The following is a 26,062-nucleotide window of genomic DNA, read 5'->3' on the forward strand; positions in this document are numbered from 1 at the left end:
TTGGGCCTTCGGCCGCCGGAGGAAGACAGTGTTCCAAGATCAGGCCTTCAAATCTGGCACCAAGCTCATGGTATACAGGGCTGTAGTGATATCCGGCCTCCTGGGTGGCTCAGAGACATGGACCATATACAGCAATCACCTCAAATCGCTGGAGAAATACCACAACATCCTGCAAATCCCCTGGGAGGATAGACGCTTCAACGTCAGTGCTCTCGATCAAGCCAACATCCCCAGCATCGAAGCACTGACCACACTCGACCAGATCCATTGGGCGGGCCACATTGTCCGCATTCTCGACACAAGACTCCCAAAACAAGCGCTCTACTAGGAATCCTACACGGCAAGTGAGCCGCAGGTGGGCAGAAGGAACGTTTCAAGGACATCCTCAAAGCCTCCTTGATAAAGTGCAACATCCCCACCGACACCTGGGAATCTCTTGCCAAAGAGCGCCCTAAGTGGAGGAAGAGCATCCGGGAGGGCGCTGAGCACCTCGAGTCTCGCCGCCGAGAACATGCAGAAAACAAGCGCAGGCAGCGGAAGGAGCGTGAGGCAAACCAGACTCCCCACCCACCCTTTCCTTTAACCACTGTCTGCCCCAGCTGTGACAGAGACTGTAATTCCTGTATTGGACTGAACAGCCACCTGAGAACTCACTTTTAGAGTGGAAGCAAGTCTTCCTCGATTTCGAGGGGCTGCCTCTGGTGATGACTGGAGCAGTGGTTAATCACGCCCATCCACCACGTGACCCCGCGGCCCAATTGGCTCACTAGAGCAGCTGTCAATCACACGCAACCGCAGCCAGCCATGTCCAAGCACAAGGAGGTGCAATTCATCAGTTCCAACACCAGCAGCAGAGTGGCGCAGCGGAAGCGTGCTGGGCCCATAACCCAGAGGTCGATGGATCGAAACCATCCTCTGCTAAAGGCAACTTTTAATGTGGTTGCAGTCAACACTTGCACTGCAACTAATCCCAGCCTTGACAAGGATGCATCTCCAAAATCATTCTCTTTCAATTAATTTGAGGAGCTTTGGCTGATAGAGCACACTCATAAAATATGAGCTTGATATTAAAAATCTTATTGTTTCCTCTTCTTTTACTAAATAAGTTTTGCTGATCTGCAAGCAAATCGGAATATGATGCTGTGGCAATAACTGGGATCTGGCTCAAAGGGCAGGCGTGGGCCGTAAATATAGCTGGATATCGGGTGTACATGAATGGTAGCAGTTGGGGTGGCAGTATTGGTTAAGGACAATGTTAGTGTTGACGAGAGAGGATGTCCTGTAAATATTGCAGGATACAGGCTGTTGGGCCTTCGGCCGCCGGAGGAAGACAGTGTTCCAAGATCAGGCCTTCAAATCTGGCACCAAGCTCATGGTATACAGGGCTGTAGTGATATCCGGCCTCCTGGGTGGCTCAGAGACATGGACCATATACAGCAATCACCTCAAATCGCTGGAGAAATACCACAACATCCTGCAAATCCCCTGGGAGGATAGACGCTTCAACGTCAGTGCTCTCGATCAAGCCAACATCCCCAGCATCGAAGCACTGACCACACTCGACCAGCTCCATTGGGCGGGCCACATTGTCCGCATTCTCGACACAAGACTCCCAAAACAAGCGCTCTACTAGGAATCCTACACGGCAAGTGAGCCGCAGGTGGGCAGAGGGAACGTTTCAAGGACATCCTCAAAGCCTCCTTGATAAAGTGCAACATCCCCACCGACACCTGGGAATCTCTTGCCAAAGAGCGCCCTAAGTGGAGGAAGAGCATCCGGGAGGGCGCTGAGCACCTCGAGTCTCGCCGCCGAGAACATGCAGAAAACAAGCGCAGGCAGCGGAAGGAGCGTGCGGCAAACCAGACTCCCCACCCACCCTTTCCTTTAACCACTGTCTGCCCCAGCTGTGACAGAGACTGTAATTCCTGTATTGGACTGAACAGCCACCTGAGAACTCACTTTTAGAGTGGAAGCAAGTCTTCCTCGATTTCGAGGGGCTGCCTCTGGTGATGACTGGAGCAGTGGTTAATCACGCCCATCCACCACGTGACCCCGCGGCCCAATTGGCTCACTAGAGCAGCTGTCAATCACACGCAACCGCAGCCAGCCATGTCCAAGCACAAGGAGGTGCAATTCATCAGTTCCAACACCAGCAGCAGAGTGGCGCAGCGGAAGCGTGCTGGGCCCATAACCCAGAGGTCGATGGATCGAAACCATCCTCTGCTAAAGGCAACTTTTAATGTGGTTGCAGTCAACACTTGCACTGCAACTAATCCCAGCCTTGACAAGGATGCATCTCCAAAATCATTCTCTTTCAATTAATTTGAGGAGCTTTGGCTGATAGAGCACACTCATAAAATATGAGCTTGATATTAAAAATCTTATTGTTTCCTCTTCTTTTACTAAATAAGTTAAGTTTTGCTGATCTGCAAGCAAATCGGAATATGATGCTGTGGCAATAACTGGGATCTGGCTCAAAGGGCAGGCGTGGGCCGTAAATATAGCTGGATATCGGGTGTACATGAATGGTAGCAGTTGGGGTGGCAGTATTGGTTAAGGACAATGTTAGTGTTGACGAGAGAGGATGTCCTGTAAATATTGCAGGATACAGGCTGTTGGGCCTTCGGCCGCCGGAGGAAGACAGTGTTCCAAGATCAGGCCTTCAAATCTGGCACCAAGCTCATGGTATACAGGGCTGTAGTGATATCCGGCCTCCTGGGTGGCTCAGAGACATGGACCATATACAGCAATCACCTCAAATCGCTGGAGAAATACCACAACATCCTGCAAATCCCCTGGGAGGATAGACGCTTCAACGTCAGTGCTCTCGATCAAGCCAACATCCCCAGCATCGAAGCACTGACCACACTCGACCAGCTCCATTGGGCGGGCCACATTGTCCGCATTCTCGACACAAGACTCCCAAAACAAGCGCTCTACTAGGAATCCTACACGGCAAGTGAGCCGCAGGTGGGCAGAGGGAACGTTTCAAGGACATCCTCAAAGCCTCCTTGATAAAGTGCAACATCCCCACCGACACCTGGGAATCTCTTGCCAAAGAGCGCCCTAAGTGGAGGAAGAGCATCCGGGAGGGCGCTGAGCACCTCGAGTCTCGCCGCCGAGAACATGCAGAAAACAAGCGCAGGCAGCGGAAGGAGCGTGCGGCAAACCAGACTCCCCACCCACCCTTTCCTTTAACCACTGTCTGCCCCAGCTGTGACAGAGACTGTAATTCCTGTATTGGACTGAACAGCCACCTGAGAACTCACTTTTAGAGTGGAAGCAAGTCTTCCTCGATTTCGAGGGGCTGCCTCTGGTGATGACTGGAGCAGTGGTTAATCACGCCCATCCACCACGTGACCCCGCGGCCCAATTGGCTCACTAGAGCAGCTGTCAATCACACGCAACCGCAGCCAGCCATGTCCAAGCACAAGGAGGTGCAATTCATCAGTTCCAACACCAGCAGCAGAGTGGCGCAGCGGAAGCGTGCTGGGCCCATAACCCAGAGGTCGATGGATCGAAACCATCCTCTGCTAAAGGCAACTTTTAATGTGGTTGCAGTCAACACTTGCACTGCAACTAATCCCAGCCTTGACAAGGATGCATCTCCAAAATCATTCTCTTTCAATTAATTTGAGGAGCTTTGGCTGATAGAGCACACTCATAAAATATGAGCTTGATATTAAAAATCTTATTGTTTCCTCTTCTTTTACTAAATAAGTTAAGTTTTGCTGATCTGCAAGCAAATCGGAATATGATGCTGTGGCAATAACTGGGATCTGGCTCAAAGGGCAGGCGTGGGCCGTAAATATAGCTGGATATCGGGTGTACATGAATGGTAGCAGTTGGGGTGGCAGTATTGGTTAAGGACAATGTTAGTGTTGACGAGAGAGGATGTCCTGTAAATATTGCAGGATACAGGCTGTTGGGCCTTCGGCCGCCGGAGGAAGACAGTGTTCCAAGATCAGGCCTTCAAATCTGGCACCAAGCTCATGGTATACAGGGCTGTAGTGATATCCGGCCTCCTGGGTGGCTCAGAGACATGGACCATATACAGCAATCACCTCAAATCGCTGGAGAAATACCACAACATCCTGCAAATCCCCTGGGAGGATAGACGCTTCAACGTCAGTGCTCTCGATCAAGCCAACATCCCCAGCATCGAAGCACTGACCACACTCGACCAGCTCCATTGGGCGGGCCACATTGTCCGCATTCTCGACACAAGACTCCCAAAACAAGCGCTCTACTAGGAATCCTACACGGCAAGTGAGCCGCAGGTGGGCAGAGGGAACGTTTCAAGGACATCCTCAAAGCCTCCTTGATAAAGTGCAACATCCCCACCGACACCTGGGAATCTCTTGCCAAAGAGCGCCCTAAGTGGAGGAAGAGCATCTGGGAGGGCGCTGAGCACCTCGAGTCTCGCCGCCGAGAACATGCAGAAAACAAGCGCAGGCAGCGGAAGGAGCGTGCGGCAAACCAGACTCCCCACCCACCCTTTCCTTTAACCACTGTCTGCCCCAGCTGTGACAGAGACTGTAATTCCTGTATTGGACTGAACAGCCACCTGAGAACTCACTTTTAGAGTGGAAGCAAGTCTTCCTCGATTTCGAGGGGCTGCCTCTGGTGATGACTGGAGCAGTGGTTAATCACGCCCATCCACCACGTGACCCCGCGGCCCAATCCGCTCACTAGAGCAGCTGTCAATCACACGCAACCGCAGCCAGCCATGTCCAAGCACAAGGAGGTGCAATTCATCAGTTCCAACACCAGCAGCAGAGTGGCGCAGCGGAAGCGTGCTGGGCCCATAACCCAGAGGTCGATGGATCGAAACCATCCTCTGCTAAAGGCAACTTTTAATGTGGTTGCAGCCAACACTTGCACTGCAACTAATCCCAGCCTTGACAAGGATGCATCTCCAAAATCATTCTCTTTCAATTAATTTGGGGAGCTTTGGCTGATAGAGCACACTCATAAAATATGAGCTTGATATTAAAAATCTTATTGTTTCCTCTTCTTTTACTAAATAAGTTTTGCTGATCTGCAAGCAAATCGGAATATGATGCTGTGGCAATAACTGGGATCTGGCTCAAAGGGCAGGCGTGGGCCGTAAATATAGCTGGATATCGGGTGTACATGAATGGTAGCAGTTGGGGTGGCAGTATTGGTTAAGGACAATGTTAGTGTTGACGAGAGAGGATGTCCTGTAAATATTGCAGGATACAGGCTGTTGGGCCTTCGGCCGCCGGAGGAAGACAGTGTTCCAAGATCAGGCCTTCAAATCTGGCACCAAGCTCATGGTATACAGGGCTGTAGTGATATCCGGCCTCCTGGGTGGCTCAGAGACATGGACCATATACAGCAATCACCTCAAATCGCTGGAGAAATACCACAACATCCTGCAAATCCCCTGGGAGGATAGACGCTTCAACGTCAGTGCTCTCGATCAAGCCAACATCCCCAGCATCGAAGCACTGACCACACTCGACCAGCTCCATTGGGCGGGCCACATTGTCCGCATTCTCGACACAAGACTCCCAAAACAAGCGCTCTACTAGGAATCCTACACGGCAAGTGAGCCGCAGGTGGGCAGAGGGAACGTTTCAAGGACATCCTCAAAGCCTCCTTGATAAAGTGCAACATCCCCACCGACACCTGGGAATCTCTTGCCAAAGAGCGCCCTAAGTGGAGGAAGAGCATCCGGGAGGGCGCTGAGCACCTCGAGTCTCGCCGCCGAGAACATGCAGAAAACAAGCGCAGGCAGCGGAAGGAGCGTGCGGCAAACCAGACTCCCCACCCACCCTTTCCTTTAACCACTGTCTGCCCCAGCTGTGACAGAGACTGTAATTCCTGTATTGGACTGAACAGCCACCTGAGAACTCACTTTTAGAGTGGAAGCAAGTCTTCCTCGATTTCGAGGGGCTGCCTCTGGTGATGACTGGAGCAGTGGTTAATCACGCCCATCCACCACGTGACCCCGCGGCCCAATCCGCTCACGAGAGCAGCTGTCAATCACACGCAACCGCAGCCAGCCATGTCCAAGCACAAGGAGGTGCAATTCATCAGTTCCAACACCAGCAGCAGAGTGGCGCAGCGGAAGCGTGCTGGGCCCATAACCCAGAGGTCGATGGATCGAAACCATCCTCTGCTAAAGGCAACTTTTAATGTGGTTGCAGCCAACACTTGCACTGCAACTAATCCCAGCCTTGACAAGGATGCATCTCCAAAATCATTCTCTTTCAATTAATTTGGGGAGCTTTGGCTGATAGAGCACACTCATAAAATATGAGCTTGATATTAAAAGTCTTATTGTTTCCTCTTCTTTTACTAAATAAGTTTTGCTGATCTGCAAGCAAATCGGAATATGATGCTGTGGCAATAACTGGGATCTGGCTCAAAGGGCAGGCGTGGGCCGTAAATATAGCTGGATATCGGGTGTACATGAATGGTAGCAGTTGGGGTGGCAGTATTGGTTAAGGACAATGTTAGTGTTGACGAGAGAGGATGTCCTGTAAATATTGCAGGATACAGGCTGTTGGGCCTTCGGCCGCCGGAGGAAGACAGTGTTCCAAGATCAGGCCTTCAAATCTGGCACCAAGCTCATGGTATACAGGGCTGTAGTGATATCCGGCCTCCTGGGTGGCTCAGAGACATGGACCATATACAGCAATCACCTCAAATCGCTGGAGAAATACCACAACATCCTGCAAATCCCCTGGGAGGATAGACGCTTCAACGTCAGTGCTCTCGATCAAGCCAACATCCCCAGCATCGAAGCACTGACCACACTCGACCAGCTCCATTGGGCGGGCCACATTGTCCGCATTCTCGACACAAGACTCCCAAAACAAGCGCTCTACTAGGAATCCTACACGGCAAGTGAGCCGCAGGTGGGCAGAGGGAACGTTTCAAGGACATCCTCAAAGCCTCCTTGATAAAGTGCAACATCCCCACCGACACCTGGGAATCTCTTGCCAAAGAGCGCCCTAAGTGGAGGAAGAGCATCTGGGAGGGCGCTGAGCACCTCGAGTCTCGCCGCCGAGAACATGCAGAAAACAAGCGCAGGCAGCGGAAGGAGCGTGCGGCAAACCAGACTCCCCACCCACCCTTTCCTTTAACCACTGTCTGCCCCAGCTGTGACAGAGACTGTAATTCCTGTATTGGACTGAACAGCCACCTGAGAACTCACTTTTAGAGTGGAAGCAAGTCTTCCTCGATTTCGAGGGGCTGCCTCTGGTGATGACTGGAGCAGTGGTTAATCACGCCCATCCACCACGTGACCCCGCGGCCCAATCCGCTCACTAGAGCAGCTGTCAATCACACGCAACCGCAGCCAGCCATGTCCAAGCACAAGGAGGTGCAATTCATCAGTTCCAACACCAGCAGCAGAGTGGCGCAGCGGAAGCGTGCTGGGCCCATAACCCAGAGGTCGATGGATCGAAACCATCCTCTGCTAAAGGCAACTTTTAATGTGGTTGCAGCCAACACTTGCACTGCAACTAATCCCAGCCTTGACAAGGATGCATCTCCAAAATCATTCTCTTTCAATTAATTTGGGGAGCTTTGGCTGATAGAGCACACTCATAAAATATGAGCTTGATATTAAAAATCTTATTGTTTCCTCTTCTTTTACTAAATAAGTTTTGCTGATCTGCAAGCAAATCGGAATATGATGCTGTGGCAATAACTGGGATCTGGCTCAAAGGGCAGGCGTGGGCCGTAAATATAGCTGGATATCGGGTGTACATGAATGGTAGCAGTTGGGGTGGCAGTATTGGTTAAGGACAATGTTAGTGTTGACGAGAGAGGATGTCCTGTAAATATTGCAGGATACAGGCTGTTGGGCCTTCGGCCGCCGGAGGAAGACAGTGTTCCAAGATCAGGCCTTCAAATCTGGCACCAAGCTCATGGTATACAGGGCTGTAGTGATATCCGGCCTCCTGGGTGGCTCAGAGACATGGACCATATACAGCAATCACCTCAAATCGCTGGAGAAATACCACAACATCCTGCAAATCCCCTGGGAGGATAGACGCTTCAACGTCAGTGCTCTCGATCAAGCCAACATCCCCAGCATCGAAGCACTGACCACACTCGACCAGCTCCATTGGGCGGGCCACATTGTCCGCATTCTCGACACAAGACTCCCAAAACAAGCGCTCTACTAGGAATCCTACACGGCAAGTGAGCCGCAGGTGGGCAGAGGGAACGTTTCAAGGACATCCTCAAAGCCTCCTTGATAAAGTGCAACATCCCCACCGACACCTGGGAATCTCTTGCCAAAGAGCGCCCTAAGTGGAGGAAGAGCATCTGGGAGGGCGCTGAGCACCTCGAGTCTCGCCGCCGAGAACATGCAGAAAACAAGCGCAGGCAGCGGAAGGAGCGTGCGGCAAACCAGACTCCCCACCCACCCTTTCCTTTAACCACTGTCTGCCCCAGCTGTGACAGAGACTGTAATTCCTGTATTGGACTGAACAGCCACCTGAGAACTCACTTTTAGAGTGGAAGCAAGTCTTCCTCGATTTCGAGGGGCTGCCTCTGGTGATGACTGGAGCAGTGGTTAATCACGCCCATCCACCACGTGACCCCGCGGCCCAATCCGCTCACTAGAGCAGCTGTCAATCACACGCAACCGCAGCCAGCCATGTCCAAGCACAAGGAGGTGCAATTCATCAGTTCCAACACCAGCAGCAGAGTGGCGCAGCGGAAGCGTGCTGGGCCCATAACCCAGAGGTCGATGGATCGAAACCATCCTCTGCTAAAGGCAACTTTTAATGTGGTTGCAGCCAACACTTGCACTGCAACTAATCCCAGCCTTGACAAGGATGCATCTCCAAAATCATTCTCTTTCAATTAATTTGGGGAGCTTTGGCTGATAGAGCACACTCATAAAATATGAGCTTGATATTAAAAATCTTATTGTTTCCTCTTCTTTTACTAAATAAGTTTTGCTGATCTGCAAGCAAATCGGAATATGATGCTGTGGCAATAACTGGGATCTGGCTCAAAGGGCAGGCGTGGGCCGTAAATATAGCTGGATATCGGGTGTACATGAATGGTAGCAGTTGGGGTGGCAGTATTGGTTAAGGACAATGTTAGTGTTGACGAGAGAGGATGTCCTGTAAATATTGCAGGATACAGGCTGTTGGGCCTTCGGCCGCCGGAGGAAGACAGTGTTCCAAGATCAGGCCTTCAAATCTGGCACCAAGCTCATGGTATACAGGGCTGTAGTGATATCCGGCCTCCTGGGTGGCTCAGAGACATGGACCATATACAGCAATCACCTCAAATCGCTGGAGAAATACCACAACATCCTGCAAATCCCCTGGGAGGATAGACGCTTCAACGTCAGTGCTCTCGATCAAGCCAACATCCCCAGCATCGAAGCACTGACCACACTCGACCAGCTCCATTGGGCGGGCCACATTGTCCGCATTCTCGACACAAGACTCCCAAAACAAGCGCTCTACTAGGAATCCTACACGGCAAGTGAGCCGCAGGTGGGCAGAGGGAACGTTTCAAGGACATCCTCAAAGCCTCCTTGATAAAGTGCAACATCCCCACCGACACCTGGGAATCTCTTGCCAAAGAGCGCCCTAAGTGGAGGAAGAGCATCCGGGAGGGCGCTGAGCACCTCGAGTCTCGCCGCCGAGAACATGCAGAAAACAAGCGCAGGCAGCGGAAGGAGCGTGCGGCAAACCAGACTCCCCACCCACCCTTTCCTTTAACCACTGTCTGCCCCAGCTGTGACAGAGACTGTAATTCCTGTATTGGACTGAACAGCCACCTGAGAACTCACTTTTAGAGTGGAAGCAAGTCTTCCTCGATTTCGAGGGGCTGCCTCTGGTGATGACTGGAGCAGTGGTTAATCACGCCCATCCACCACGTGACCCCGCGGCCCAATCCGCTCACGAGAGCAGCTGTCAATCACACGCAACCGCAGCCAGCCATGTCCAAGCACAAGGAGGTGCAATTCATCAGTTCCAACACCAGCAGCAGAGTGGCGCAGCGGAAGCGTGCTGGGCCCATAACCCAGAGGTCGATGGATCGAAACCATCCTCTGCTAAAGGCAACTTTTAATGTGGTTGCAGCCAACACTTGCACTGCAACTAATCCCAGCCTTGACAAGGATGCATCTCCAAAATCATTCTCTTTCAATTAATTTGGGGAGCTTTGGCTGATAGAGCACACTCATAAAATATGAGCTTGATATTAAAAGTCTTATTGTTTCCTCTTCTTTTACTAAATAAGTTTTGCTGATCTGCAAGCAAATCGGAATATGATGCTGTGGCAATAACTGGGATCTGGCTCAAAGGGCAGGCGTGGGCCGTAAATATAGCTGGATATCGGGTGTACATGAATGGTAGCAGTTGGGGTGGCAGTATTGGTTAAGGACAATGTTAGTGTTGACGAGAGAGGATGTCCTGTAAATATTGCAGGATACAGGCTGTTGGGCCTTCGGCCGCCGGAGGAAGACAGTGTTCCAAGATCAGGCCTTCAAATCTGGCACCAAGCTCATGGTATACAGGGCTGTAGTGATATCCGGCCTCCTGGGTGGCTCAGAGACATGGACCATATACAGCAATCACCTCAAATCGCTGGAGAAATACCACAACATCCTGCAAATCCCCTGGGAGGATAGACGCTTCAACGTCAGTGCTCTCGATCAAGCCAACATCCCCAGCATCGAAGCACTGACCACACTCGACCAGCTCCATTGGGCGGGCCACATTGTCCGCATTCTCGACACAAGACTCCCAAAACAAGCGCTCTACTAGGAATCCTACACGGCAAGTGAGCCGCAGGTGGGCAGAGGGAACGTTTCAAGGACATCCTCAAAGCCTCCTTGATAAAGTGCAACATCCCCACCGACACCTGGGAATCTCTTGCCAAAGAGCGCCCTAAGTGGAGGAAGAGCATCTGGGAGGGCGCTGAGCACCTCGAGTCTCGCCGCCGAGAACATGCAGAAAACAAGCGCAGGCAGCGGAAGGAGCGTGCGGCAAACCAGACTCCCCACCCACCCTTTCCTTTAACCACTGTCTGCCCCAGCTGTGACAGAGACTGTAATTCCTGTATTGGACTGAACAGCCACCTGAGAACTCACTTTTAGAGTGGAAGCAAGTCTTCCTCGATTTCGAGGGGCTGCCTCTGGTGATGACTGGAGCAGTGGTTAATCACGCCCATCCACCACGTGACCCCGCGGCCCAATCCGCTCACTAGAGCAGCTGTCAATCACACGCAACCGCAGCCAGCCATGTCCAAGCACAAGGAGGTGCAATTCATCAGTTCCAACACCAGCAGCAGAGTGGCGCAGCGGAAGCGTGCTGGGCCCATAACCCAGAGGTCGATGGATCGAAACCATCCTCTGCTAAAGGCAACTTTTAATGTGGTTGCAGCCAACACTTGCACTGCAACTAATCCCAGCCTTGACAAGGATGCATCTCCAAAATCATTCTCTTTCAATTAATTTGGGGAGCTTTGGCTGATAGAGCACACTCATAAAATATGAGCTTGATATTAAAAATCTTATTGTTTCCTCTTCTTTTACTAAATAAGTTTTGCTGATCTGCAAGCAAATCGGAATATGATGCTGTGGCAATAACTGGGATCTGGCTCAAAGGGCAGGCGTGGGCCGTAAATATAGCTGGATATCGGGTGTACATGAATGGTAGCAGTTGGGGTGGCAGTATTGGTTAAGGACAATGTTAGTGTTGACGAGAGAGGATGTCCTGTAAATATTGCAGGATACAGGCTGTTGGGCCTTCGGCCGCCGGAGGAAGACAGTGTTCCAAGATCAGGCCTTCAAATCTGGCACCAAGCTCATGGTATACAGGGCTGTAGTGATATCCGGCCTCCTGGGTGGCTCAGAGACATGGACCATATACAGCAATCACCTCAAATCGCTGGAGAAATACCACAACATCCTGCAAATCCCCTGGGAGGATAGACGCTTCAACGTCAGTGCTCTCGATCAAGCCAACATCCCCAGCATCGAAGCACTGACCACACTCGACCAGCTCCATTGGGCGGGCCACATTGTCCGCATTCTCGACACAAGACTCCCAAAACAAGCGCTCTACTAGGAATCCTACACGGCAAGTGAGCCGCAGGTGGGCAGAGGGAACGTTTCAAGGACATCCTCAAAGCCTCCTTGATAAAGTGCAACATCCCCACCGACACCTGGGAATCTCTTGCCAAAGAGCGCCCTAAGTGGAGGAAGAGCATCCGGGAGGGCGCTGAGCACCTCGAGTCTCGCCGCCGAGAACATGCAGAAAACAAGCGCAGGCAGCGGAAGGAGCGTGCGGCAAACCAGACTCCCCACCCACCCTTTCCTTTAACCACTGTCTGCCCCAGCTGTGACAGAGACTGTAATTCCTGTATTGGACTGAACAGCCACCTGAGAACTCACTTTTAGAGTGGAAGCAAGTCTTCCTCGATTTCGAGGGGCTGCCTCTGGTGATGACTGGAGCAGTGGTTAATCACGCCCATCCACCACGTGACCCCGCGGCCCAATCCGCTCACTAGAGCAGCTGTCAATCACACGCAACCGCAGCCAGCCATGTCCAAGCACAAGGAGGTGCAATTCATCAGTTCCAACACCAGCAGCAGAGTGGCGCAGCGGAAGCGTGCTGGGCCCATAACCCAGAGGTCGATGGATCGAAACCATCCTCTGCTAAAGGCAACTTTTAATGTGGTTGCAGCCAACACTTGCACTGCAACTAATCCCAGCCTTGACAAGGATGCATCTCCAAAATCATTCTCTTTCAATTAATTTGGGGAGCTTTGGCTGATAGAGCACACTCATAAAATATGAGCTTGATATTAAAAATCTTATTGTTTCCTCTTCTTTTACTAAATAAGTTTTGCTGATCTGCAAGCAAATCGGAATATGATGCTGTGGCAATAACTGGGATCTGGCTCAAAGGGCAGGCGTGGGCCGTAAATATAGCTGGATATCGGGTGTACATGAATGGTAGCAGTTGGGGTGGCAGTATTGGTTAAGGACAATGTTAGTGTTGACGAGAGAGGATGTCCTGTAAATATTGCAGGATACAGGCTGTTGGGCCTTCGGCCGCCGGAGGAAGACAGTGTTCCAAGATCAGGCCTTCAAATCTGGCACCAAGCTCATGGTATACAGGGCTGTAGTGATATCCGGCCTCCTGGGTGGCTCAGAGACATGGACCATATACAGCAATCACCTCAAATCGCTGGAGAAATACCACAACATCCTGCAAATCCCCTGGGAGGATAGACGCTTCAACGTCAGTGCTCTCGATCAAGCCAACATCCCCAGCATCGAAGCACTGACCACACTCGACCAGCTCCATTGGGCGGGCCACATTGTCCGCATTCTCGACACAAGACTCCCAAAACAAGCGCTCTACTAGGAATCCTACACGGCAAGTGAGCCGCAGGTGGGCAGAGGGAACGTTTCAAGGACATCCTCAAAGCCTCCTTGATAAAGTGCAACATCCCCACCGACACCTGGGAATCTCTTGCCAAAGAGCGCCCTAAGTGGAGGAAGAGCATCCGGGAGGGCGCTGAGCACCTCGAGTCTCGCCGCCGAGAACATGCAGAAAACAAGCGCAGGCAGCGGAAGGAGCGTGCGGCAAACCAGACTCCCCACCCACCCTTTCCTTTAACCACTGTCTGCCCCAGCTGTGACAGAGACTGTAATTCCTGTATTGGACTGAACAGCCACCTGAGAACTCACTTTTAGAGTGGAAGCAAGTCTTCCTCGATTTCGAGGGGCTGCCTCTGGTGATGACTGGAGCAGTGGTTAATCACGCCCATCCACCACGTGACCCCGCGGCCCAATCCGCTCACGAGAGCAGCTGTCAATCACACGCAACCGCAGCCAGCCATGTCCAAGCACAAGGAGGTGCAATTCATCAGTTCCAACACCAGCAGCAGAGTGGCGCAGCGGAAGCGTGCTGGGCCCATAACCCAGAGGTCGATGGATCGAAACCATCCTCTGCTAAAGGCAACTTTTAATGTGGTTGCAGCCAACACTTGCACTGCAACTAATCCCAGCCTTGACAAGGATGCATCTCCAAAATCATTCTCTTTCAATTAATTTGGGGAGCTTTGGCTGATAGAGCACACTCATAAAATATGAGCTTGATATTAAAAGTCTTATTGTTTCCTCTTCTTTTACTAAATAAGTTTTGCTGATCTGCAAGCAAATCGGAATATGATGCTGTGGCAATAACTGGGATCTGGCTCAAAGGGCAGGCGTGGGCCGTAAATATAGCTGGATATCGGGTGTACATGAATGGTAGCAGTTGGGGTGGCAGTATTGGTTAAGGACAATGTTAGTGTTGACGAGAGAGGATGTCCTGTAAATATTGCAGGATACAGGCTGTTGGGCCTTCGGCCGCCGGAGGAAGACAGTGTTCCAAGATCAGGCCTTCAAATCTGGCACCAAGCTCATGGTATACAGGGCTGTAGTGATATCCGGCCTCCTGGGTGGCTCAGAGACATGGACCATATACAGCAATCACCTCAAATCGCTGGAGAAATACCACAACATCCTGCAAATCCCCTGGGAGGATAGACGCTTCAACGTCAGTGCTCTCGATCAAGCCAACATCCCCAGCATCGAAGCACTGACCACACTCGACCAGCTCCATTGGGCGGGCCACATTGTCCGCATTCTCGACACAAGACTCCCAAAACAAGCGCTCTACTAGGAATCCTACACGGCAAGTGAGCCGCAGGTGGGCAGAGGGAACGTTTCAAGGACATCCTCAAAGCCTCCTTGATAAAGTGCAACATCCCCACCGACACCTGGGAATCTCTTGCCAAAGAGCGCCCTAAGTGGAGGAAGAGCATCCGGGAGGGCGCTGAGCACCTCGAGTCTCGCCGCCGAGAACATGCAGAAAACAAGCGCAGGCAGCGGAAGGAGCGTGCGGCAAACCAGACTCCCCACCCACCCTTTCCTTTAACCACTGTCTGCCCCAGCTGTGACAGAGACTGTAATTCCTGTATTGGACTGAACAGCCACCTGAGAACTCACTTTTAGAGTGGAAGCAAGTCTTCCTCGATTTCGAGGGGCTGCCTCTGGTGATGACTGGAGCAGTGGTTAATCACGCCCATCCACCACGTGACCCCGCGGCCCAATCCGCTCACGAGAGCAGCTGTCAATCACACGCAACCGCAGCCAGCCATGTCCCAGCACAAGGAGGTGCAATTCATCAGTTCCAACACCAGCAGCAGAGTGGCGCAGCGGAAGCGTGCTGGGCCCATAACCCAGAGGTCGATGGATTGAAACCATCCTCTGCTAAAGGCAACTTTTAATGTGGTTGCAGCCAACACTTGCACTGCAACTAATCCCAGCCTTGACAAGGATGCATCTCCAAAATCATTCTCTTTCAATTAATTTGGGGAGCTTTGGCTGATAGAGCACACTCATAAAATATGAGCTTGATATTAAAAGTCTTATTGTTTCCTCTTCTTTTACTAAATAAGTTTGCTGATCTGCAAGCAAATCGGATTATGATGCTGTGGCAATAATTGGGATCTGGCTCAAAGGGCAGGCGTGGGCCGTAAATATAGCTGGATATCGGGTGTACATGAATGGTAGCAGTTGAGGTGGCAGTATTGGTTAAGGACAATGTTAGTGTTGACGAGAGAGGATGTCCTGTAAATATTGCAGGATACAGGCTGTTGGGCTTTCGGCCGCCGGAGGAAGACAGTGTTCCAAGATCAGGCCTTCAAATCTGGCACCAAGCTCATGGTATACAGGGCTGTAGTGATATCCGGCCTCCTGGGTGGCTCAGAGACATGGACCATATACAGCAATCACCTCAAATCGCTGGAGAAATACCACAACATCCTGCAAATCCCCTGGGAGGATAGACGCTTCAACGTCAGTGCTCTCGATCAAGCCAACATCCCCAGCATCGAAGCACTGACCACACTCGACCAGCTCCATTGGGCGGGCCACATTGTCCGCATTCTCGACACAAGACTCCCAAAACAAGCGCTCTACTAGGAATCCTGCACGGCAAGTGAGCCGCAGGTGGGCAGAGGGAACGTTTCAAGGACATCCTCAAAGCCTCCTTGATAAAGTGCAACATCCCCACCGACACCTGGGAATCTCTTGCCAAAGAGCGCCCTAAGTGGAGGAAGAGCATCCGGGAGGGCGCTGAGCACCTCGAGTCTCGCTGCCGAGAACATGCAGAAAACAAGCGCAGGCAGCGGAAGGAGCGTGCGGCAAACCAGACTCCCCACCCACCCTTTCCTTTAACCACTGTCTGCCCCAGCTGTGACAGAGACTGTAATTCCTGTATTGGACTGAACAGCCACCTGAGAACTCACTTTTAGAGTGGAAGCAAGTCTTCCTCGATTTCGAGGGGCTGCCTCTGGTGATGACTGGAGCAGTGGTTAATCACGCCCATCCACCACGTGACCCCGCGGCCCAATCCGCTCACTCGAGCAGCTGTCAATCACACGCAACCGCAGCCAGCCATGTCCCAGCACAAGGAGGTGCAATTCATCAGTTCCAACACCAGCAGCAGAGTGGCGCAGCGGAAGCGTGCTGGGCCCATAACCCAGAGGTCGATGGATCGAAACCATCCTCTGCTAAAGGCAACTTTTAATGTGGTTGCAGCCAACACTTGCACTGCAACTAATCCCAGCCTTGACAAGGATGCATCTCTAAAATCATTCTCTTTCGATTAATTTGAGGAGCTTTGGCTGATAGAGCACACTCATAAAATATGAGCTTGATATTAAAAGTCTTATTGTTTCCTCTTCTTTTACTAAATAAGTTTGCTGATCTGCAAGCAAATCGGATTATGATGCTGTGGCAATAACTTGGATCTGGCTCAAAGGGCAGGCGTGGGCCGTAAATCTCGCTGGATATCGGGTGTACATGAATGGTAGCAGTTGAGGTGGCAGTATTGGTTAAGGACAATGTTAGTGTTGACGAGAGAGGATGTCCTGTAAATATTGCAGGATACAGGCTGTTGGGCCTTCGGCCGCCGGAGGAAGACAGTGTTCCAAGATCAGGCCTTCAAATCTGGCACCAAGCTCATGGTATACAGGGCTGTAGTGATATCCGGCCTCCTGGGTGGCTCAGAGACATGGACCATATACAGCAATCACCTCAAATCGCTGGAGAAATACCACAACATCCTGCAAATCCCCTGGGAGGATAGACGCTTCAACGTCAGTGCTCTCGATCAAGCCAACATCCCCAGCATCGAAGCACTGACCACACTCGACCAGCTCCATTGGGCGGGCCACATTGTCCGCATTCTCGACACAAGACTCCCAAAACAAGCGCTCTACTAGGAATCCTGCACGGCAAGTGAGCCGCAGGTGGGCAGAGGGAACGTTTCAAGGACATCCTCAAAGCCTCCTTGATAAAGTGCAACATCCCCACCGACACCTGGGAATCTCTTGCCAAAGAGCGCCCTAAGTGGAGGAAGAGCATCCGGGAGGGCGCTGAGCACCTCGGGTCTCGCCGCCGAGAACATGCAGAAAACAAGCGCAGGCAGCGGAAGGAGCGTGCGGCAAACCAGACTCCCCACCCACCCTTTCCTTTAACCACTGTCTGCCCCAGCTGTGACAGAGACTGTAATTCCTGTATTGGACTGAACAGCCACCTGAGAACTCACTTTTAGAGTGGAAGCAAGTCTTCCTCGATTTCGAGGGGCTGCCTCTGGTGATGACTGGAGCAGTGGTTAATCACGCCCATCCACCACGTGACCCCGCGGCCCAATCCGCTCACTAGAGCAGCTGTCAATCACACGCAACCGCAGCCAGCCATGTCCAAGCACAAGGAGGTGCAATTCATTAGTTCCAACACCAGCAGCAGAGTGGCGCAGCGGAAGCGTGCTGGGCCCATAACCCAGAGGTCGATGGATCGAAACCATCCTCTGCTAAAGGCAATTTTTAATGTGGTTGCAGCCAACACTTGCACTGCAACTAATCCCAGCCTTGACAAGGATGCATCTCCAAAATCATTCTCTTTCAATTAATTTGAGGAGCTTTGGCTGATAGAGCACACTCATAAAATATGAGCTTGATATTAAAAGTCTTATTGTTTCCTCTTCTTTTACTAAATAAGTTTGCTGATCTGCAAGCAAATCGGATTATGATGCTGTGGCAATAATTGGGATCTGGCTCAAAGGGCAGGCGTGGGCCGTAAATATAGCTGGATATCGGGTGTACATGAATGATAGCAGTTGAGGTGGCAGTATTGGTTAAGGACAATGTTAGTGTTGACGAGAGAGGATGTCCTGTAAATATTGCAGGATACAGGCTGTTGGGCCTTCGGCCGCCGGAGGAAGACAGTGTTCCAAGATCAGGCCTTCAAATCTGGCACCAAGCTCATGGTATACAGGGCTGTAGTGATATCCGGCCTCCTGGGTGGCTCAGAGACATGGACCATATACAGCAATCACCTCAAATCGCTGGAGAAATACCACAACATCCTGCAAATCCCCTGGGAGGATAGACGCTTCAACGTCAGTGCTCTCGATCAAGCCAACATCCCCAGCATGGAAGCACTGACCACACTCGACCAGCTCCATTGGGCGGGCCACATTGTCCGCATTCTCGACACAAGACTCCCAAAACAAGCGCTCTACTAGGAATCCTGCACGGCAAGTGAGCCGCAGGTGGGCAGAGGGAACGTTTCAAGGACATCCTCAAAGCCTCCTTGATAAAGTGCAACATCCCCACCGACACCTGGGAATCTCTTGCCAAAGAGCGCCCTAAGTGGAGGAAGAGCATCCGGGAGGGCGCTGAGCACCTCGAGTCTCGCCGCCGAGAACATGCAGAAAACAAGCGCAGGCAGCGGAAGGAGCGTGCGGCAAACCAGACTTCCCACCCACCCTTTCCTTCAACCACTGTCTTCCCCAGCTGTGACAGAGACTGTAATTCCTGTATTGGACTGAACAGCCACCTGAGAACTCACTTTTAGAGTGGAAGCAAGTCTTCCTCGATTTCGAGGGGCTGCCTCTGGTGATGACTGGAGCAGTGGTTAATCACGCCCATCCACCACGTGACCCCGCGGCCCAATCCGCTCACTAGAGCAGCTGTCAATCACACGCAACCGCAGCCAGCCATGTCCAAGCACAAGGAGGTGCAATTCATCAGTTCCAACACCAGCAGCAGAGTGGCGCAGCGGAAGCGTGCTGGGCCCATAACCCAGAGGTCGATGGATCGAAACCATCCTCTGCTAAAGGCAACCTTTAATGTGGTTGCAGCCAACACTTGCACTGCAACTAATCCCAGCCTTGACAAGGATGCATCTCCAAAATCATTCTCTTTCAATTAATTTGAGGAGCTTTGGCTGATAGAGCACACTCATAAAATATGAGCTTGATATTAAAAATCTTATTGTTTCCTCTTCTTTTACTAAATAAGTTTTGCTGATCTGCAAGCAAATCGGAATATGATGCTGTGGCAATAACTGGGATCTGGCTCAAAGGGCAGGCGTGGGCCGTAAATATAGCTGGATATCGGGTGTACATGAATGGTAGCAGTTGGGGTGGCAGTATTGGTTAAGGACAATGTTAGTGTTGACGAGAGAGGATGTCCTGTAAATATTGCAGGATACAGGCTGTTGGGCCTTCGGCCGCCGGAGGAAGACAGTGTTCCAAGATCAGGCCTTCAAATCTGGCACCAAGCTCATGGTATACAGGGCTGTAGTGATATCCGGCCTCCTGGGTGGCTCAGAGACATGGACCATATACAGCAATCACCTCAAATCGCTGGAGAAATACCACAACATCCTGCAAATCCCCTGGGAGGATAGACGCTTCAACGTCAGTGCTCTCGATCAAGCCAACATCCCCAGCATCGAAGCACTGACCACACTCGACCAGCTCCATTGGGCGGGCCACATTGTCCGCATTCTCGACACAAGACTCCCAAAACAAGCGCTCTACTAGGAATCCTGCACGGCAAGTGAGCCGCAGGTGGGCAGAGGTAACGTTTCAAGGACATCCTCAAAGCCTCCTTGATAAAGTGCAACATCCCCACCGACACCTGGGAATCTCTTGCCAAAGAGCGCCCTAAGTGGAGGAAGAGCATCCGGGAGGGCGCTGAGCACCTCGAGTCTCGCCGCCGAGAACATGCAGAAAACAAGCGCAGGCAGCGGAAGGAGCGTGCGGCAAACCAGACTCCCCACCCACCCTTTCCTTTAACCACTGTCTGCCCCAGCTGTGACAGAGACTGTAATTCCTGTATTGGACTGAACAGCCACCTGAGAACTCACTTTTAGAGTGGAAGCAAGTCTTCCTCGATTTCGAGGGGCTGCCTCTGGTGATGACTGGAGCAGTGGTTAATCACGCCCATCCACCACGTGACCCCGCGGCCCAATCCGCTCACTAGAGCAGCTGTCAATCACACGCAACCGCAACCAGCCATGTCCAAGCACAAGGAGGTGCAATTCATCAGTTCCAACACCAGCAGCAGAGTGGCGCAGCGGAAGCGTGCTGGGCCCATAACCCAGAGGTCGATGGATTGAAACCATCCTCTGCTAAAGGCAACTTTTAATGTGGTTGCAGCCAACACTTGCACTGCAACTAATCCCAGCCTTGACAAGGATGCATCTCCAAAATCATTCTCTTTCAATTAATTTGAGGAGCTTTGGCTGATAGAGCACACTCATAAAATATGAGCTTGATATTAAAAGTCTTATTGTTTCCTCTTCTTTTACTAAATAAGTTTTGCTGATCTGCAAGCAAATCGGAATATGATGCTGTGGCAATAACTGGGATCTGGCTCAAAGGGCAGGCGTGGGCCGTAAATATAGCTGGATATCGGGTGTACATGAATGGTAGCAGTTGGGGTGGCAGTATTGGTTAAGGACAATGTTAGTGTTGACGAGAGAGGATGTCCTGTAAATATTGCAGGATACAGGCTGTTGGGCCTTCGGCCGCCGGAGGAAGACAGTGTTCCAAGATCAGGCCTTCAAATCTGGCACCAAGCTCATGGTATACAGGGCTGTAGTGATATCCAGCCTCCTGGGTGGCTCAGAGACATGGACCATATACAGCAATCACCTCAAATCGCTGGAGAAATACCACAACATCCTGCAAATCCCCTGGGAGGATAGACGCTTCAACGTCAGTGCTCTCGATCAAGCCAACATCCCCAGCATCGAAGCACTGACCACACTCGACCAGCTCCATTGGGCGGGCCACATTGTCCGCATTCTCGACACAAGACTCCCAAAACAAGCGCTCTACTAGGAATCCTACACGGCAAGTGAGCCGCAGGTGGGCAGAGGGAACGTTTCAAGGACATCCTCAAAGCCTCCTTGATAAAGTGCAACATCCCCACCGACACCTGGGAATCTCTTGCCAAAGAGCGCCCTAAGTGGAGGAAGAGCATCCGGGAGGGCGCTGAGCACCTCGAGTCTCGCCGCCGAGAACATGCAGAAAACAAGCGCAGGCAGCGGAAGGAGCGTGCGGCAAACCAGACTCCCCACCCACCCTTTCCTTTAACCACTGTCTGCCCCAGCTGTGACAGAGACTGTAATTCCTGTATTGGACTGAACAGCCACCTGAGAACTCACTTTTAGAGTGGAAGCAAGTCTTCCTCGATTTCGAGGGGCTGCCTCTGGTGATGACTGGAGCAGTGGTTAATCACGCCCATCCACCACGTGACCCCGCGGCCCAATCCGCTCACTAGAGCAGCTGTCAATCACACGCAACCGCAGCCAGCCATGTCCAAGCACAAGGAGGTGCAATTCATCAGTTCCAACACCAGCAGCAGAGTGGCGCAGCGGAAGCGTGCTGGGCCCATAACCCAGAGGTCGATGGATCGAAACCATCCTCTGCTAAAGGCAACTTTTAATGTGGTTGCAGCCAACACTTGCACTGCAACTAATCCCAGCCTTGACAAGGATGCATCTCTAAAATCATTCTCTTTCAATTAATTTGAGGAGCTTTGGCTGATAGAGCACACTCATAAAATATGAGCTTGATATTAAAAATCTTATTGTTTCCTCTTCTTTTACTAAATAAGTTTTGCTGATCTGCAAGCAAATCGGAATATGATGCTGTGGCAATAATTGGGATCTGGCTCAAAGGGCAGGCGTGGGCCGTAAATATAGCTGGATATCGGGTGTACATGAATGGTAGCAGTTGGGGTGGCAGTATTGGTTAAGGACAATGTTAGTGTTGACGAGAGAGGATGTCCTGTAAATATTGCAGGATACAGGCTGTTGGGCCTTCGGCCGCCGGAGGAAGACAGTGTTCCAAGATCAGGCCTTCAAATCTGGCACCAAGCTCATGGTATACAGGGCTGTAGTGATATCCGGCCTCCTGGGTGGCTCAGAGACATGGACCATATACAGCAATCACCTCAAATCGCTGGAGAAATACCACAACATCCTGCAAATCCCCTGGGAGGATAGACGCTTCAACGTCAGTGCTCTCGATCAAGCCAACATCCCCAGCATCGAAGCACTGACCACACTCGACCAGCTCCATTGGGCGGGCCACATTGTCCGCATTCTCGACACAAGACTCCCAAAACAAGCGCTCTACTAGGAATCCTACACGGCAAGTGAGCCGCAGGTGGGCAGAGGGAACGTTTCAAGGACATCCTCAAAGCCTCCTTGATAAAGTGCAACATCCCCACCGACACCTGGGAATCTCTTGCCAAAGAGCGCCCTAAGTGGAGGAAGAGCATCCGGGAGGGCGCTGAGCACCTCGAGTCTCGCCGCCGAGAACATGCAGAAAACAAGCGCAGGCAGCGGAAGGAGCGTGCGGCAAACCAGACTCCCCACCCACCCTTTCCTTTAACCACTGTCTGCCCCAGCTGTGACAGAGACTGTAATTCCTGTATTGGACTGAACAGCCACCTGAGAACTCACTTTTAGAGTGGAAGCAAGTCTTCCTCGATTTCGAGGGGCTGCCTCTGGTGATGACTGGAGCAGTGGTTAATCACGCCCATCCACCACGTGACCCCGCGGCCCAATCCGCTCACTAGAGCAGCTGTCAATCACACGCAACCGCAGCCAGCCATGTCCAAGCACAAGGAGGTGCAATTCATCAGTTCCAACACCAGCAGCAGAGTGGCGCAGCGGAAGCGTGCTGGGCCCATAACCCAGAGGTCGATGGATCGAAACCATCCTCTGCTAAAGGCAACTTTTAATGTGGTTGCAGCCAACACTTGCACTGCAACTAATCCCAGCCTTGACAAGGATAATTCTCCAAAATCATTCTCTTTCAATTAATTTGAGGAGCTTTGGCTGATAGAGCACACTCATAAAATATGAGCTTGATATTAAAAGTCTTATTGTTTCCTCTTCTTTTACTAAATAAGTTTTGCTGATCTGCAAGCAAATCGGAATATGATGCTGTGGCAATAACTGGGATCTGGCTCAAAGGGCAGGCGTGGGCCGTAAATATAGCTGGATATCGGGTGTACATGAATGGTAGCAGTTGGGGTGGCAGTATTGGTTAAGGACAATGTTAGTGTTGACGAGAGAGGATGTCCTGTAAATATTGCAGGATACAGGCTGTTGGGCCTTCGGCCGCCGGAGGAAGACAGTGTTCCAAGATCAGGCCTTCAAATCTGGCACCAAGCTCATGGTATACAGGGCTGTAGTGATATCCGGCCTCCTGGGTGGCTCAGAGACATGGACCATATACAGCAATCACCTCAAATCGCTGGAGAAATACCACAACATCCTGCAAATCCCCTGGGAGGATAGACGCTTCAACGTCAGTGCTCTCGATCAAGCCAACATCCCCAGCATCGAAGCACTGACCACACTCGACCAGCTCCATTGGGCGGGCCACATTGTCCGCATTCTCGACACAAGACTCCCAAAACAAGCGCTCTACTAGGAATCCTACACGGCAAGTGAGCCGCAGGTGGGCAGAGGGAACGTTTGAAGGACATCCTCAAAGCCTCCTTGATAAAGTGCAACATCCCCACCGACACCTGGGAATCTCTTGCCAAAGAGCGCCCTAAGTGGAGGAAGAGCATCCGGGAGGGCGCTGAGCACCTTGAGTCTCGCCGCCGAGAACATGCAGAAAACAAGCGCAGGCAGCGGAAGGAGCGTGCGGCAAACCAGACTCCCCACCCACCCTTTCCTTTAACCACTGTCTGCCCCAGCTGTGACAGAGACTGTAATTCCTGTATTGGACTGAACAGCCACCTGAGAACTCACTTTTAGAGTGGAAGCAAGTCTTCCTCGATTTCGAGGGGCTGCCTCTGGTGATGACTGGAGCAGTGGTTAATCACGCCCATCCACCACGTGACCCCGCGGCCCAATCCGCTCACTAGAGCAGCTGTCAATCACACGCAACCGCAACCAGCCATGTCCAAGCACAAGGAGGTGCAATTCATCAGTTCCAACACCAGCAGCAGAGTGGCGCAGCGGAAGCGTGCTGGGCCCATAACCCAGAGGTCGATGGATCGAAACCATCCTCTGCTAAAGGCAACTTTTAATGTGGTTGCAGCCAACACTTGCACTGCAACTAATCCCAGCCTTGACAAGGATGCATCTCTAAAATCATTCTCTTTCAATTAATTTGAGGAGCTTTGGCTGATAGAGCACACTCATAAAATATGAGCTTGATATTAAAAGTCTTATTGTTTCCTCTTCTTTTACGAAATAAGTTTGCTGATCTGCAAGCAAATCGGATTATGATGCTGTGGCAATAATTGGGATCTGGCTCAAAGGGCAGGCGTGGGCCGTAAATATAGCTGGATATCGGGTGTACATGAATGGTAGCAGTTGAGGTGGCAGTATTGGTTAAGGACAATGTTAGTGTTGACGAGAGAGGATGTCCTGTAAATATTGCAGGATACAGGCTGTTGGGCCTTCGGCCGCCGGAGGAAGACAGTGTTCCAAGATCAGGCCTTCAAATCTGGCACCAAGCTCATGGTATACAGGGCTGTAGTGATATCCGGCCTCCTGGGTGGCTCAGAGACATGGACCATATACAGCAATCACCTCAAATCGCTGGAGAAATACCACAACATCCTGCAAATCCCCTGGGAGGATAGACGCTTCAACGTCAGTGCTCTCGATCAAGCCAACATCCCCAGCATCGAAGCACTGACCACACTCGACCAGCTCCATTGGGCGGGCCACATTGTCCGCATTCTCGACACAAGACTCCCAAAACAAGCGCTCTACTAGGAATCCTGCACGGCAAGTGAGCCGCAGGTGGGCAGAGGGAACGTTTCAAGGACATCCTCAAAGCCTCCTTGATAAAGTGCAACATCCCCACCGACACCTGGGAATCTCTTGCCAAAGAGCGCCCTAAGTGGAGGAAGAGCATCCGGGAGGGCGCTGAGCACCTCGAGTCTCGCCGCCGAGAACATGCAGAAAACAAGCGCAGGCAGCGGAAGGAGCGTGCGGCAAACCAGACTTCCCACCCACCCTTTCCTTCAACCACTGTCTTCCCCAGCTGTGACAGAGACTGTAATTCCTGTATTGGACTGAACAGCCACCTGAGAACTCACTTTTAGAGTGGAAGCAAGTCTTCCTCGATTTCGAGGGGCTGCCTCTGGTGATGACTGGAGCTGTGGTTAATCACGCCCATCCACCACGTGACCCCGCGGCCCAATCCGCTCACTAGAGCAGCTGTCAATCACACGCAACCGCAACCAGCCATGTCCAAGCACAAGGAGGTGCAATTCATCAGTTCCAACACCAGCAGCAGAGTGGCGCAGCGGAAGCGTGCTGGGCCCATAACCCAGAGGTCGATGGATCGAAACCATCCTCTGCTAAAGGCAACTTTTAATGTGGTTGCAGCCAACACTTGCACTGCAACTAATCCCAGCCTTGACAAGGATGCATCTCCAAAATCATTCTCTTTCAATTAATTTGAGGAGCTTTGGCTGATAGAGCACACTCATAAAATATGAGCTTGATATTAAAAATCTTATTGTTTCCTCTTCTTTTACTAAATAAGTTTTGCTGATCTGCAAGCAAATCGGATTATGATGCTGTGGCAATAACTGGGATCTGGCTCAAAGGGCAGGCGTGGGCCGTAAATATAGCTGGATATCGGGTGTACATGAATGGTAGCAGTTGGGGTGGCAGTATTGGTTAAGGACAATGTTAGTG

At 51.6% G+C, this 26,062-nt stretch overlaps 18 non-coding genes across 18 annotated transcripts; all 18 read left to right on the forward strand.

Annotated features, from left to right (window-relative positions):
• Nucleotides 1-849: 849 nt before the first annotated feature.
• Nucleotides 850-921, forward strand: trnam-cau (transfer RNA methionine (anticodon CAU)). Its single transcript has one exon. It is a non-coding gene; the product is annotated as a tRNA-Met (tRNA).
• A 1,233-nt stretch (nt 922-2,154) lies between these two features.
• trnam-cau (transfer RNA methionine (anticodon CAU)) lies at nt 2,155-2,226 on the forward strand. Its single transcript has one exon. It is a non-coding gene; the product is annotated as a tRNA-Met (tRNA).
• A 1,238-nt stretch (nt 2,227-3,464) lies between these two features.
• trnam-cau (transfer RNA methionine (anticodon CAU)) lies at nt 3,465-3,536 on the forward strand. The gene has a single exon. It is a non-coding gene; the product is annotated as a tRNA-Met (tRNA).
• Nucleotides 3,537-4,774: 1,238 nt separating this feature from the next.
• trnam-cau (transfer RNA methionine (anticodon CAU)) lies at nt 4,775-4,846 on the forward strand. Its single transcript has one exon. It is a non-coding gene; the product is annotated as a tRNA-Met (tRNA).
• Nucleotides 4,847-6,079: 1,233 nt separating this feature from the next.
• Nucleotides 6,080-6,151, forward strand: trnam-cau (transfer RNA methionine (anticodon CAU)). Its single transcript has one exon. It is a non-coding gene; the product is annotated as a tRNA-Met (tRNA).
• A 1,233-nt stretch (nt 6,152-7,384) lies between these two features.
• trnam-cau (transfer RNA methionine (anticodon CAU)) lies at nt 7,385-7,456 on the forward strand. Its single transcript has one exon. It is a non-coding gene; the product is annotated as a tRNA-Met (tRNA).
• Nucleotides 7,457-8,689: 1,233 nt separating this feature from the next.
• Nucleotides 8,690-8,761, forward strand: trnam-cau (transfer RNA methionine (anticodon CAU)). Its single transcript has one exon. It is a non-coding gene; the product is annotated as a tRNA-Met (tRNA).
• A 1,233-nt stretch (nt 8,762-9,994) lies between these two features.
• Nucleotides 9,995-10,066, forward strand: trnam-cau (transfer RNA methionine (anticodon CAU)). The gene has a single exon. It is a non-coding gene; the product is annotated as a tRNA-Met (tRNA).
• Nucleotides 10,067-11,299: 1,233 nt separating this feature from the next.
• trnam-cau (transfer RNA methionine (anticodon CAU)) lies at nt 11,300-11,371 on the forward strand. Its single transcript has one exon. It is a non-coding gene; the product is annotated as a tRNA-Met (tRNA).
• A 1,233-nt stretch (nt 11,372-12,604) lies between these two features.
• trnam-cau (transfer RNA methionine (anticodon CAU)) lies at nt 12,605-12,676 on the forward strand. The gene has a single exon. It is a non-coding gene; the product is annotated as a tRNA-Met (tRNA).
• A 1,233-nt stretch (nt 12,677-13,909) lies between these two features.
• Nucleotides 13,910-13,981, forward strand: trnam-cau (transfer RNA methionine (anticodon CAU)). Its single transcript has one exon. It is a non-coding gene; the product is annotated as a tRNA-Met (tRNA).
• A 2,537-nt stretch (nt 13,982-16,518) lies between these two features.
• trnam-cau (transfer RNA methionine (anticodon CAU)) lies at nt 16,519-16,590 on the forward strand. Its single transcript has one exon. It is a non-coding gene; the product is annotated as a tRNA-Met (tRNA).
• Nucleotides 16,591-17,822: 1,232 nt separating this feature from the next.
• On the forward strand, nt 17,823-17,894 carry trnam-cau (transfer RNA methionine (anticodon CAU)). The gene has a single exon. It is a non-coding gene; the product is annotated as a tRNA-Met (tRNA).
• A 1,232-nt stretch (nt 17,895-19,126) lies between these two features.
• On the forward strand, nt 19,127-19,198 carry trnam-cau (transfer RNA methionine (anticodon CAU)). Its single transcript has one exon. It is a non-coding gene; the product is annotated as a tRNA-Met (tRNA).
• Nucleotides 19,199-21,736: 2,538 nt separating this feature from the next.
• On the forward strand, nt 21,737-21,808 carry trnam-cau (transfer RNA methionine (anticodon CAU)). The gene has a single exon. It is a non-coding gene; the product is annotated as a tRNA-Met (tRNA).
• A 1,233-nt stretch (nt 21,809-23,041) lies between these two features.
• On the forward strand, nt 23,042-23,113 carry trnam-cau (transfer RNA methionine (anticodon CAU)). The gene has a single exon. It is a non-coding gene; the product is annotated as a tRNA-Met (tRNA).
• A 1,233-nt stretch (nt 23,114-24,346) lies between these two features.
• Nucleotides 24,347-24,418, forward strand: trnam-cau (transfer RNA methionine (anticodon CAU)). Its single transcript has one exon. It is a non-coding gene; the product is annotated as a tRNA-Met (tRNA).
• A 1,232-nt stretch (nt 24,419-25,650) lies between these two features.
• trnam-cau (transfer RNA methionine (anticodon CAU)) lies at nt 25,651-25,722 on the forward strand. The gene has a single exon. It is a non-coding gene; the product is annotated as a tRNA-Met (tRNA).
• The last annotated feature ends 340 nt before the right edge of the window (nt 25,723-26,062 follow it).

The sequence above is a fragment of the Pristiophorus japonicus genome, unplaced genomic scaffold, assembly GCF_044704955.1.
Source record: "Pristiophorus japonicus isolate sPriJap1 unplaced genomic scaffold, sPriJap1.hap1 HAP1_SCAFFOLD_539, whole genome shotgun sequence".
In the NCBI taxonomy this organism is placed as follows: Eukaryota; Metazoa; Chordata; class Chondrichthyes; family Pristiophoridae; genus Pristiophorus; species Pristiophorus japonicus.